Here is a 12,949-nt window from a genome sequence, read left to right as displayed (position 1 = left end):
CTCCTCCCAGAGAGGTAGCTCTCAGCTTTCCAATTCTTCTGCCAAGGGAGAGGTGCATTAGGAAGCCTGATTGTAGGTGCGTATCTAGCTGCGCTCTGCTCTTCTGGATTCCATTTGTCCGATTCCTATACCTTTCAATTGATTCAAAACTTAGAGCAGAAAACAAAGGATATGATTATCAATCATCCCTTCAAACATCAAAGGCTAACAGCTTCTATAGATAATCCTTATAAATTTATTGCTAAGTAATTGAACACAGCTTTTAGATTACAGGTATTTTCCCATCACAAACAGGAAAAAGTATTTTTCTTCTGAGAATGACGTGATCCTGCGATCTCAGATATGGACTCTGTGTGCGGACATATTTATTGCTTGTGGGTACGAAACAGAATCCTATAATTTAATCCTACGTTCATAGTGTTCCCTTTTCACTCTGACCCGGAACAAAATCTGTGCTCAACTGTGGTACCTTTCATTAGCTAGAATTCCTGATTTAATTAAGTCTTTTCTCAAGCTCTTTAGTAAAGATTAGAAAAAAACTGAATCATGGTTTTTGAAGGCATTTCTATAGAGAGATAAAGTAATAAAGACAAGACATCAAGTTTTCTGGACAAATTACATGACATGGGAGTGGAATATAAAGAATCTAAAGAACAGATTTTTAGCCCACTTGTAAACTTTATTTTAAATAGCAGGAAGGCTTTTGACAGAAACTGTACATTTAACGATTTAAGATTGGCTTAAATCACTGGCTGTTAGATCCAGGAATACAGACAGTATTGTTGATTTAAAAGAAATTCACATCCTTTAAGTACCAGACCGCTAGATGGCAAAAATGATATATGACATGGTCATTGGAAATTCGTGAAAGGCACTTGCAATCTTGGCTCTGACAGTATCAGACTTACTCTCCCAATAGAAACAACTATGAAACGACAAAACATATGAACGAGCACTGACCAGACAGCACAGGGCTGTGATCCCTGGTTAAGAGAAACACATGGGAGCCCCACTCATCTAGGCTTTCTGCCGGGAGAGACTCTTCAGATCACAGGGAGGTGGAGTCAAAAAGAGAAGAGGGGTCTCACCAGGCGGGTGAAGCAAAGGTCGGACTTAGGGTCTGCTGAGGTTGCTGGAATGTGGAAGGAGGGGGTGGTGGAGAAGGGGAGCTGTGGAGAGGAGAAACTCTAGAAAGCTGCACATGGGTCTCTTTAAGTATTTGGGTGAATATTAGGATGCACCAACACAGGAAACCCAGCAAACTATAACTATTGAGGGGCTGTGCAATAAAGAGTACCAACAGGCCACACAAAGCTGGGAGACACTGGAGTTCCAACTAGATACAGTGAAGCGACTTCACTGAACATTCAGGTTATATAGTTGAGGCCTCAGAAGGTTATCCCTGAGGTGTAGGGCTACCCTAGGTTGGCAAACAATGTGAAGCTGTTCCTGTTTCTGCATGATCAAGGCTTTCTGAGCAACAAAAAAACAAACAAACAAACAAACAAAATGGCACCTGGGTTAAATGGGGATTGTATAGATCCAGATTTCTGGAATGATATAGAAATTTATCTCCAAGATCTATGTGTTTACATGTCAAAAGGTAATAAAACTTGGAGCCATTTGTTTACATTCCAAAAGTAATTTACCTTCTCTCTCTCTCTCTCTCTCTCTCTCTCTCTCTGTCTCTCTCTCTGTCTCTGTCTCTCTCCCCCCCCCTTTTCACCTTCTCTCCCTCCCTTCTCTAGAGGGGAAGAGGTACAGCTGTGCAAGCAGCTCCTTTATTATTAGCTCCAAGATTAATAATTCTAGGTGTGTCATGTGCTAGATGCCCCCATCCCATACGTGTAGAAAACATCTGCCCACATCTTATAACACCCTGGGGAAAATGGAGCATGGAAAACCAATGCAAGACATTCTGTAGATAAATAATCAGTCAGATCCAGAAATCTTGTGTTTACTGTCAGGATAAAATAAACATAGACATAAAAACTTACTACTCTAGTTATAGAATAAGCATTACTTTAGACCTACCCTTAAAAAAAAAAACTAAAAAATAAGCCTCAACAGAATCAATACCTGCTTCTCCGGTTAACTACCTTACAGAATAAAACTCAACAGTTTCCAAATTAAGACAAATCCCAATTCTCATCAACATAATGCCTACAATGCCCAAAATGCAATAAAAAAATTGCCAGTCAAGTGAAGCAAGAAAATGTAATATGAAAGACAAAAGAAAAAGCCAATAGAAACGGTCCCAGAGATGACATGGACGTTGGTGAAAATCAGGCAGATATTTTTGCTCAAGTAGAGGGCCTCTCTTATCTTGGCATCATGATTCAGGAACTACCTGAAGCCAAATCTCAAGTTTTTCTCCAAGATGCAACTTTGAATCTACTCAAATGTTCAAAAAGTGCCCACTGAAATCTTTAGTCATTAAAGACAGGCTTTGGTCTGGAAGATCTCATAACAGGTGTTACTAATAATCCAACTCTACCATAAAAGAATCTTAATTTGGCTTTCTTGTCTTACTTGCTTTTTAGCAGTTTATATACCAAGCCCTGATGAATTAGCTGCAAACTGAATCCTCAGACAACTAAACAACATGCTGAGTCGGACTGTTAAGAATTATCTATGAATACTATGGAAAACATCAGCTTTAAACTTTGGCTTTATTTATTTATTAATGAAAACAGTAATAATTACATGCTTACCATGTGCCAGATGTGACAGATGCTACACATGTAAGTCAAACATGGCCTAACTGGACATACATGAAAACAGATACTCTAGTACTCTAAGAGACATTATAGAGGTCTTAGGAAAGGAAAATTATTCTACTTGTTTGGGGTTGAGATTGAATCATAAAGGATGAACAAAAGCTCCTTTAGAGATCAAACCTGCAAGTTCAGCAGGTAGAAGTACACATTTGGGGTTTGGGCATGATTGATTTGGAGCTTGTTTTTTTCCTGATATTAACTGACCAATTTGTTCAGTTCTTTCAATATATGTTCATTTACCTTTGTTTTAAATGTTTATATTTAAATATTTATGTAGTGGGGATTTTTATTGTAAACTACTTCAAACCCCTTTTGGAAATATTTCTAGAATGCAAGTACAAGGAATAGCAGTAGAGGACGCTATTTAAATACCTTAATTTCTATATGCATTTTGGGTTTAATCACTTATACCTTAAGTTTGTTTCTGAATATACGTTGGATTTCCTTGCATTTGTAAAACACACACAAAAAAGGAAATCATAAAACACATATTGATATCCATTTATAGTACTTGTTTGTTTCTGAACCTAGAAACAACCACACCCAATACAATATACAGTCAAGAGTAATTTTAAGACTCAAAATTTCCCTTAGTAACATGCACCAAAAATTTTCTTGCAACTTCTAGAACCTTCAACATTAGCAAAACCCAAACGGGCTTTTATACACCAATGCTTCTAAAAATGTCCATTCTCTGCCGTGAATAGCTATCAGCCTCTCCACTAGGTATGTGTGAACCCGTCTGAGACTAAGTGTGCAAGCAGCCTGCTCACAGGGCCTTAGTTTAATTTTAGTTCAAGAATCCTTCCTTTTATAAAAATTCACACATACAAATAAATTACCTTTACCCTAATGTAAATGAAACCTTATGACTACAGTAAGAGTATCTGGAAAAAATTCTGGGATCCTTCATAATGTTATAAATAAAATCCATAGCAGTATTTGCATGTATTTTTGTACCTAACAAACGAATGCTTTAAACGACTATAGTTGCTGAATAGAAAGAGGATAATAAGGCATGTAATAATAGCAAAAAGTAACTGCTGTCCAATAGATTTTTTTCCTGCCTCCCTCTCCTTCAAAGGTAATGCAAAAGGAAATAAAACAAACATGATAGAGAGTCCCCAGTTTGCCCACTGCCTTGTACCCTTGCCCCCTTTTCTTTCTTTTTCACTATCTATCACGCCCTATGAATTCTGACTCTTCAATAAACCACAAGGCTTGCAAAAACAGTTCTCAGAGAATACCATTCTGATGTTTATTGAGTCCTGAAGCAAGAGGAATGAAAAAGGAACAACCCCTATGGCTACTGGAGGTTAAAGTGGAAAACTGCCTGTGGTAAAACCGCCAGGTCCCATATTCAGCTTTCCCATATCCTGTAGAAGGTCTGACCTGGCTTCAACTGGGCAGTCACCGCCTGGTGCTCAGGGGCTCTCTGGCAACACGTTTGAATGAAGCCTTTGACCTCTATTTGTACTACTTAAATAATTTTCTCTTGGCAGTATCTTCTATATGCAACTTAGTAAATTACCTTTGAAGATATGAAGCAAATGTACTCTGTTCACTTTAGCTACCTTAAAGCAAAAAAAATTATAGAATTTATAACCGTACAAAATAGTATCAAGCTATAGAAGGCATATAAAGAAGTTGGTTTCTCTAATAAAAAAAAAAATTTAAAAAAAAAGCCAGATTGACTATGTATATTCTTACCAAAATATAAGAACTGGTGTCATCATATTTGGCTAAAATACCATGGTAACATGTCAGAAAGTTGTATTAACCTATCAACATTTTCATGTTAATGACCTAATGAAAGCTTTAGAAAGTTTTATTGTTGTCATAATATATATACATATATTTATATATATAGAAAATATTTAAACTATTCAAATTCAAATGAAAGTATAACAATGCCTTTTTGCATTATGTCTTTAAATAATGAATGTTAATGTTTGCAAAACTATCTGGCAATTTACATTGCTCAAATCAACATTTCAAAATAACGACTGAAATCATGCCTCTGATTTAAAAATATTTCATGAAAAAGTAACTTATTTGGAAGAAAATCTTGAGGATTACTAGAATACATGACAAGCGAAGTACTTAAAGAAATGATTATATTTTAAGAAATACATTTTTACCTATATGTTTATTAGAATGAAATGTAATGTGATCAAATATGTAATCACTAAGTAAAAACAATATTTTGATTAAAAAAAAGAAAGTTGGTTTCTAATGCTCACTTATCTACAGCACATCAATAGTAGAATGTTATGATTTCAAAGTTCTACTGTGTGGATGGCAGTAATGCTAGTTCCCTTAAAACAGAAGAAAATCTCCAGTATGTCTTCAATGATACTGCCACTTACAAAGTACAAGGTAGCATGATGGTCATATCCCATCTCTGTAGTCAGTAATCTTTCTAGCATGTGATCAACAAATATTTAAGACTAACAGAAATAAAAAATCATTTTGAGTACAACACAAAATAAAACAATAGTCAAAGAAAATTAAGTAAGCTAAGTGTAATCCTTAGCACAATGCAGAAAAATTCAAATAAGCCTTTATTTTAGAATGCAAAGTATTACAAACAGCACAGTCATCTAACAAACTGAATATCCTAAAAATGAAGAAAATGACGTTGGTCCATTTTTGACATTTTAATATTTTATAACATTTTAGAATAATTTCTATTTTGATCTCTACAAGGAAAACTTGCCTATAATAAAGTAATATTGAAATAAGGTATACAATGCAAGATTATATGCCTTTTTTATTATGATTTTATATTAGTACAAATTTTTCATTTTCAGTAAAATAAGTTTAGATCCGATAATTGTATCAACTCTGAGCATGATGAAACAAATTTATCTTACCTCAAAGTCTACTTGTCTGAGGTGCTAAAATAAATCTGAAATGAATTTATTGGCACACATTTGTGGGTACATCTTTTTGCCTATTTTCCTTCTAAAAGAATTCAAAAGCTGCAGCCAGGCTTGACCTTCAAGTACTAACGAGCTCTGCCTCAGCATACTCGGGGTTTTGATCATGGCCCAGGAGGAAAACAGCAATGAATGGGATGCGGGGGAAGTCCTTATTTTTAAAACTTGTTTCCCTTGGCCCTCCCTCTTTAGATGGCGTCTGTCACATTTTAAAAATGCAGTTGAATGTTTGAAGGTGACTCACACGTCAGCAGTGAGGCAAACTCGGCAGGAGGAGTTAAGAAGCTAAATGGGTACTGATAATGGAATTTCCTCAACAGGTATGTGTACCATTTCTTAAATTCAAAACTTTTCTTAGTAGGTGGTCAGAAAAGATCTATCAGTAGTTGATTTCCTCTGGGTTATTCAGTTCATAGGAAGATTCAGGTATTGTTTGTTATCTATAAACTTGAGCCACAAAGGAAAAAAAAAAAAAGTAAAGGCATTTTAACAGTTTGCTGCATACCAGATCTAAGGAAGGTCAATTTCCTTCCAGCCGAAAGGACCTAAGCGACACTTCCAACCCTGGGAAGTACAAGAGTAAAGCCCTATATGTCAACTATAGGGACACTTTATGTAACAACCTGAGTTCACAATAAACAATAATCCATTCTGAAGGTCAGTAAAATCATTTCTTCCTTGAAATATCCACTAGTACTAGAAGAGACAGCTACAGGGCAATCTGAGTTTCTCTGCTTTTTCTAAATAGAAATAGGTTCCTCTCTGGATATGATTCATACAGGATGACTTTATCAAGTTGAAGTATAGCTGGAGAAAAAAGTAAAGAGAACGACTTTCTGACAAAGGTAAAGTTATGAGCCATTTTCAGTAAAATTTTGAAAATTGCCTGGAGGATAATCTTGCCCTGTGATGAAGGAAAAGTCAAACCCCAAAGCTTGCAGTGCAGTGACCTTTAGTCGTCCTATAAATACTAAAAGAGGTCATTAGAGAACTTGTAACAGCATTCCTTCCTCAAGAAAGAAAATGGAAACCTACTTTAAAATTTTCAATGACATCATAAAGAGAAAGCAGAGTCCAAAAAGCATTGTCTTACTAAGAGAAGGGAGGAGGTCTGAGAAATCCACACTGACAGGGAGGAGTATTTTATTCCTGACGTTGTTCTGAATTTCCACTGCATGGAGATAATAAAAAGGAAAATTATTTGTAGGCAGGTTTATTATTGTTTTTAAATGCCCTCCAGACAAATGCAGCTCCTTATTGCCTGTAGGGTACACCATGCCATGACCCTTCCCTTGACATACCACAATAACAGGAAGATTTCGTTTCTATAGATTTTTATTGTATCTAGAAGTTCTGAGGAAGATCCTTACTGACAAATCAATAGATTGACCCGGAAGCCAGAAACAACAGCCAAGAGAATTTTGATTGCTGAAGCCTTTGAACCTCACATGTCCAGGCATTAAGCATAGTCCAAATCATTTAGTAATGACACAGAAGACCCACCAAAACAAATTCTTAGACCACATAGAAAAATCTTGCTATTTGAGGGATTAAATTCTTCTTGAAAATGTTGTTGTGCTACAATAGTAAGATTTTTATCAAGAGCATATGCATGCTAGATGCTGGAGAGATTGTCGTGAGCAAAACAGACATACTTCTCTGCCATTGTCAAGTTTACAGTCTAGCAGAGAGAACAATTTAAAATGAAAGTACAATAAACTATGAACGCTGCAATAATAGTAGAAATACAGGAAGCTATAAAAGCATGTAGCAAGACCCATAGTATTTTTCAAACTTTTTAAACCCAATCCATAGTGAGAAATATATTTACATTGTCACCCAGTTCCCACATATCTGCGGTAAAACAATCCACACAAATGTATGCAGAGATACACCCATGTATAATTAAAACTGGAAAATTTTCATGAAACAATATTCACCGTTGCGATACGTGACAAATTCTGATCTTTTCTATTCTGTTTTTCTATTCTCTTTTCTATTCTGTTTTTCTTCCAGTCTTGAACCACTAAATTGATTTTAGGATCCCTGTATAGGTTTTGACTTGAAATCTGAAAAGTACAGACCAGTGGTATTTTTAAGTCGGCTGCATCACTTGCCAAAGATACAAATTCCTGAGCCCCACCTAAAACGACTAAACTAGAATCCATGAAAGATGGGTCCCAGAAAGCTGCATTTTAGCAGATTGATTCTTAGGCATATTAAAGTTTGGGAACCCTCAGTGTCATTTAATCTGAGATCTAAAGGAAGTTCAGGAGTTATTTGGACAGAGAAAGGATAGAAAAATATTTTTCCCAGAAGTCATGGTGGATACAAAGACTGAGTGCGTAAGGGGGAGCATGCTGTGTTTAAGGAGGCCGAGGGGGGCCGGAGCCTAGGGCATATGGGACGGCACGAGGAGAGAGGGGCATGGCTCATTCTGCAAGCTCCCTCTTCTACTCTGTTCCACACCACCTCCAGAATAAAATGTGAGTATTCAACCTTAAAAAGGAAGGACATCTTTACACATGCTACAACATGGATGAACTCTGAGGATATTATGCTAAGGGAAATGAGCCTGTCACAAAAAAAGATAAATACTGTGTGATTATACCTATATGAATTACCTAGCGTCGTCAAAATCATAGAGACAGAAAGCAGAATGGTAGTTGCCGGGGGACTTGGAGGAGGGAGGAATAGAGAGTTGTTGCTTAATGGTTATAGAGTTTCCATTTTTTAAGATGAAAAGAGTTGTGCAGATTGACTGCACAATAATGAGACTGCATTTAGCACTACCGTACGGTATACGTAAAAATGGTTACGATGGTACATGTATACGTATTTTACCACAATTTTAAAAAAAGGAATCCAGGAGACCAAGAGTCCTGAGCTGATATTTGACCTTGACTAGTCTTTGACTCTTTTCCCAATGATACTAAACTGCCCTTAATTCTAGAAGCAATAGCAACCATTCCCTTTTGGGCAATCAAGGCACAAGAATTATAAAACCTTCTTTCTTCTGTTTTTTTTGTTTGTTTGTTTTTTTTAAAGCTTATAAAAACTGTCTACATTTGGAGAATGAAAGATGAGAGAGAATGGAGAGAAAAGTCAATTACGACTTAACCTGTAACTGCAACTGTCTCAGTGGAAAAGAGATGAAATTGATGAAACATGCCGGTTTTTGGCTACAGATCACAAACTATCTTCTGAGGGTAGCAAATACTTATTCCTGACAAATTTTTTTGTTTAGAAAGCTTTTCCTTGTGAAGGGGAATTTGACATAAAACAGTAATCTCTAATTTAACAGATACTCTCATTTTGGGGTGCCATAACTCAATGGTTCCCACATCTAGCATCGAATTGCACATCAGAATCTTTTGAGGAACCTGAAAAAAGTCATTCCTGGCCCCACTCCAAATCTACTGACGCAGATTAGCCAGCAGTGAACCAGTGACTATGTATGTTCAAAGCTTCCAAGGACGTCTTTATATGTAACCTGCTTGGAGAAATCACTCAAAGGAGGGACAGTTATGAGAATGACTGCCTGAACACATGCTCTAACCTCTCTCCACCCTCTCAAAATCTCTTTGAAACGACAACATAAAAGCAAGAAATATCCATTGCAGTACTAAAAAACCAGGATGAGTTCCATCAGCAGACCAGAACACTAAGGAATTTCTGGAAGATATAAAGCAGATGGAATCAGTAAAACCCCAAATTGCTGAAGAGCTTTAAATGAACAGGATTATTACATTGGAAGTTAGTAAGTGTTGCCAGCAGTGCCTCAGAATATCCGCTAGATCAGAGGCAGCAAATGTTTGCGGCAGATCTGGGTCAGCTGTCCAGTAATGAAGGAAGGCTTTGGGAATGATCTGCCAGCCTCTCACTCTCAGGGTGGCTAAGTCCTGAGTCGTCCCTAGATTGAAAGTGATGAGAGAAGGTCAGTGCCCTAGGTAAGGTCTGGTGGCCAGGACGAAACAGGAGCCCCCGTTCCCAGGAGGCAGGTTTCCTGTGCGTATCCCAGAGGGAAGTCCAGCTGGACATACATGCTCCTCCTCCCTCCCCTACATCTTCTGCAGACAGAGATCCTATACAATTTGCCTTCACAGTGATTTTTTTAAAACTTGTTTTGAGGAAACAACTCCATCTAGATTCATTTATAAATATGAACTACCATCCAAAAACCATGGAAATAAAGAAACAAAGAAAGAAAGAACATTTTTGTTTGTTTCTTTTGTTTAGAGAACAAATACAGGTATGAATTCCAAGGGCAAAAAGGAAATTCTAGAAATCAAATGAAACTTTATCTCATTCATAAAATAAGATTAAACCATTAGGAAAACACATACAATCAGAACTACTTGGAAATTGAGATCGTGAGACCCAAGAAAAACAAAACAAACCTTCACCAGAAAGATAGCACCCCTGAAGAAGAGGTGACCAGTGCAACCAACATGTCTGAAGAATGAATTAGTTTTAACTAAGCCCCTTGATTAACCACAGGATATTCCTTTTAAGGTGATCATCGTAACATGGACCGTGGCGGACCCCCCTGGCATTGTGTGGGCTGGAGTAAGGCCCAGGGTTAATATGGGGTTGGGGGATGGGGGGACCTCACTGCAGGTGCCAGAGGGTGACCCGGGGAGTCCACCCTGAGCCCTGTCCATCAGTTTGCCAGGCTGTACCCTCTACCACTGGTGTCCCAGTCCCCTTCATTCCCTAAGCCCTGCTCTGCACTGAGAACTCAGCGCAGGTACCATCTCCCTCTGAGAAGGCTCCCTTCACACCTAGGCTGAGTTACATTGGCTGACATCCCTGCATATCACCACGGCCAAGCTTCATTCACTGAGTTAGAATTACCGATTTGTGCTTCTGTCTTCCTCACACTCTGAGGGATATTTTAACCAGAAGCACCGGTTCTATTCAGATACACAGACATGAATATTTGTCATTAATTCTCTAAATGTATCTCGCATACCTACTGGTAGAATTTAAGTGCACTGTTCTATCTGTAGGAAAACTTACAAAAAGGGTTCTGTCTACCACAAAGGGTTCTGCTCACCACCAAATATAGGTACCCATTCAACCCATGTAATCGTTCTCTGAATTCAATAGGGTGCCATCACGTTTTGGAACTTTCTGAATTTCTACCAGGTACTGAACCGTCCATGTAAATGGACCTCTAAGAATCCAATAACTTGGTTAAAACCTAGAGGTCCTACTAGGTAATTAACAGTCAGTGCATATTTGTCTCCCCCAAATGGATACACAGTTAAACATTTTCACTGCTGAATACTACCTGAGAGCTTTCCAGAAGGAGTCCTAAAAGGTACTGACTTTCAGCTTTACACTGCCCTTTCTACTCTTCTTGGGCCCTGTGACCCCTGAGCCACTGAACTGTAACACCGGGCAACTCTGTTATGCCAGGGCTACAGCACGGTACCCGGGCCCTGAAAAGGTACTGTAGTTATCACTACAGATCATCCAATGGCCCAGCTCTCTGAAATATTTGTGTCTTGACTAAAGTTTACAGAAATGTTTTCAAGGTTTGCACGCTCCAATTTCCCCCCTCAGACCCAATATATTCTGTATACTGTCTCCCGGACCGCATGCACCGATGGCAAAGAGCAGGAAACATACTTAGCCTCAAAAGCATATCTGCTGAGAGCACTAGAGGAGGGTAAAGGGCTAAGCCCGCGTAGAAACACAGAATGCAATTAGAAAAGGAAGGCCCTGAAATTGTTGACTCACTTCTCTGGCGATTTCTTGCAAAATCATGCTTTCTAAAGGAAGTTATCAATATTAATCGCATTAATGATATCTTTATTTTGCTGAGTGAGTGAAAATCCTTTACAGGTTGGAAGAAAATTCCCTAAATACACGCAATTAAAATGGATTCCCTGCAGAGCCAGCGTTACCCAGCGAGGGCTCGCTGCCCAAACACACAGAAGCCAATCCTATGGCAGCCGCTTTTGACAAAAGAAAAGACTTTATTTGCGAGTTGACTGACAAGGAGACAGGAGACAAGGCTCAGATCTGTCTCCCCGATTTAGGGTTCAGGGCAGGTTTAAGGGGTTTCAGTACCAGATCTCCCTGGAAAACAGACCCTTGGCTTCTCAAAGAGTTCTGGTGCTCAGGTCTGGTCCTTTGGTTCCATGGGTGGGGAGCAGTTAAGGAAGGGCTCACAAGTGTCACTTGTAAACACTTTGGTTCTGGGTCTTGTTAGAAACAGGATAGGACCAGTTTGAGCAAGTTCTACGGTTACACCAGGAGTCCAGAAGTTCAGGTATCCTGGGGATCTGGGACCATTGTAACCTCCACAACCCAAATTTATATCTCTTTTTAAATTATTCCCCATAAACAAGACAAGAAGCAAAAGCAGTGAGTTCCACGTCAAGTTGGGAGAACCTAAGGGTTTGCAGCACCTTAAACCGTTAATATTGTGAGACATGAGAAACAACATACTGTGAGAATGAGAAACTATCCTCTCAAAACAGTTGGTCTTTAGGTAGACATTCCCTAAAGAAAATTGAATGTCCCTTCCAGTGCCATTGAAAATAAATCCTACCTCCCCAACAAGACAGAAAGGCAGCTGGAAGAGCATTCAACATAAATGGAAAAGAAGATTAAAGTCTTTCAGAAAATTTTAATATTTTTTCCAGAGAAGAGAAAAAACGAGAAAGATTAAGAATATTTTCTTTGAAATAATATGTATTTGTGAATTTCACCATCTGGATTTAATCTCTAACTTTTAGAAGTATAGTACAGGGGTATAGGGTGAACACTTAGGTCGGATGGAGGAGGAAAAAGATGATAACAGAAAATGCACAAAAACTAAACTAGTTTTTAATAATCAGAAGCACAGACCCAGAGGTCAGGATGTGCTCTAAACTCTTTTAGACTTAATTTTTACCCTCTTCTAAAAGCAGATTCAAAGAACATCCTTGAAGTGAAACTAAAGAACGGAGGGTTGGTTATAAAGCCTAATTCTGACTGACTGGCTGGGGAAAAGAGGAGAAGGAGAGAATTAGGAAGGAGCAGAGGTCCTTCCATGTTGAAAAGTCTGCTGGTCTCAGCTCCACATTTCAGTACTGAGATTTCAGTATGAAATCTCCCTCATTGACACTTTGTCGCAATGTAAAGGATCATACGCTTCAAAAATTTGGAAAACAAAACTTACACATTTATATATTTGAATATATAGTCTCTTAGCAGCATTAGTTCTAAGTA

At 38.1% G+C, this 12,949-nt stretch overlaps 1 protein-coding gene across 4 annotated transcripts in view; it reads right to left on the bottom strand.

Annotated features, from left to right (window-relative positions):
• LRRC49 (leucine rich repeat containing 49) overlaps positions 1–12,949 on the bottom strand; it is a 135,782-nt gene that overhangs the window by 75,876 nt on the left and 46,957 nt on the right. The gene's annotated exons all lie outside the window — the stretch shown is intronic.

This window comes from Rhinolophus ferrumequinum, chromosome 6, assembly GCF_004115265.2.
Source record: "Rhinolophus ferrumequinum isolate MPI-CBG mRhiFer1 chromosome 6, mRhiFer1_v1.p, whole genome shotgun sequence".
In the NCBI taxonomy this organism is placed as follows: domain Eukaryota; kingdom Metazoa; phylum Chordata; class Mammalia; order Chiroptera; family Rhinolophidae; genus Rhinolophus; species Rhinolophus ferrumequinum.
Note: the sequence above shows the minus strand (reverse complement) of the source record. Positions and strands in the feature narration are given on the sequence as shown.